Below are 2,005 nucleotides of genomic sequence, written 5' to 3'. Positions count from 1 at the left end.
GTCATTCCTGCGCCTATGAGTACAAGCTCCTCGCTGAGAGGTGGGACTTTCTACCTTTAACCAATGGGAAGTGTGCACCTTCCTGTTTGACCAATGAGAGCTGGTCTTAGCAGAATGACTGTGATTGACACCTTGTTTGATCAATAAGACTATGCCAGAGCGATGTAGTTAGATTGACAGGTAAAAACAAACAACCAAACAAACATTCAAGCAACTTGAAGACAACTGAAGGATGATATGGGAATACTGTAAGAAATAAACTCTACTTACAGAGGAAGTATACTGCACTTTTATTATTTTCATTAACTCTAAATCAGTGATGGCTGTCGGAATGTAGAGCTATTTAACATTTATTTTAACAAATGATACGGATAACATATAGCCTGCAGCAGTTTTGTATGCATCGTCTTCAAATTATTTGAATCTTAATAGCCTAAAGCTCTGTTTTATACAACGTAAATTAAACATTTTTCAAATCAGATTTATTCATTCAAATGATAAAAAAGCCAAAAAAAAACAAAAAAACATGTTGTCTCAAATAATTCTTTCAGCTGGCGCGTACTCCTGCGTGGCTCCACCACCTGCTGCCCCTGCTGAACCCAGGCACCGAGGCCGAAGAGGCTGTGATCCGGCTGTCCTTACGGATATTTTTATTATCATCATTCAACATGTAGAAAGAACGTGTAATCTATTGAGTCGATTTACATAGATAATTCACAATCATGAACCTAATCTGGATCTTACACCTGCTAATTGCCAACTAATTTAACTAAATGTGTTATATTTTTAATATTTTGTCATGTTTAGATTATGTGTTTCAAAGGCATCTGTGTATTGTGTACATAACAGCGCAATACGAATTGAAATTGTAATTTCCAATAGTGACAAGCAATATTTATGTGCTTTACTAAATTTACACAAGCACTACGAGTGGTCAGGAGGAGGAGTAGATTTTGTTAGTAGCTACGAAAAGATCGGAGCTACTAAAATATTGATGAATGCGGACATGCACGTAAATTTCCATCTGCGAACAGTTTACACACAAATTCTTTCTGCTCACGTTTCATGAATGAGACCCATTAACTTTGTAGTTCAAAGGAAATGCGCATTATTTGTAATTGATTAATATGCTTAATAATCACATGCTATGGATTAAAAGGCTAATAATTCATGATGTGAAATGTAAAGACAGGATAAAGTATTCCATGCTGAGAAAAACTGTACAGTTAAGTTATTCATCTGCTCACTTTGTGTTACTGTGATGTATTTATGTGATATTGATTGTGGCCATAAAACAATTAAAGTTGATGATGCAAAATAGTAATAGCTCTGTTTCTACACACGTGAGGTTTTTGAGATCCTATGGAAAATTACATATGGATTTGAGATTCTACCTGACGAGAGAGATGGCGAGTCACCCATGAACCTGATCTCTGCCTCGACCCAAGGAGTTGGATCAAGATCACCTTTTATCCGCAGGATCCCATCCATTCTTCTATCTCCATCGCTTGAGCATCACACTCCAGTGTGGTAGTAGTTCTCTATCGTAAGGAGGCTTCCCCTCCACCTCAGAGATATTACATATATCTTTACGGGAAACCTGATCCATCAAGGTCAGGTGTGTGGATAATTACTTTAAGACAAACCACCTGTGGAGTGGACGTGGCTATCAATCAGATCGGTTATTTAAACCCCTGTCAACCACGCCCACGTTGATTTTTCTTTTCCACTGGAGCAGCGTGTGTGTCGCTCTGCTTTGAGACAAATCAATTCTGTATCTTTCTGTCTTACTAACTAACAACATAAGCAGTCTGTGCCACTTACCTGATGGTATGAGAGAGTGAGATTTTCGGCTCTCGCGGCGGCTGTTAACGTTGATCCTTTATAAACGTTTGTTGGCGTCTTCCTCGGTGTTGGCATATTGCTTCCGTGCGGGGGTTCACGTGCCATTTACACCAGGCCCTGTCTCTCGGTCCCGTTTGGGCGATGAGAGCAGGCTCCGAGT

The sequence above is a fragment of the Epinephelus moara genome, chromosome 16, assembly GCF_006386435.1.
Source record: "Epinephelus moara isolate mb chromosome 16, YSFRI_EMoa_1.0, whole genome shotgun sequence".
NCBI lineage: Eukaryota > Metazoa > Chordata > Actinopteri > Perciformes > Serranidae > Epinephelus > Epinephelus moara.
This window is presented reverse-complemented; position numbering follows the sequence as displayed.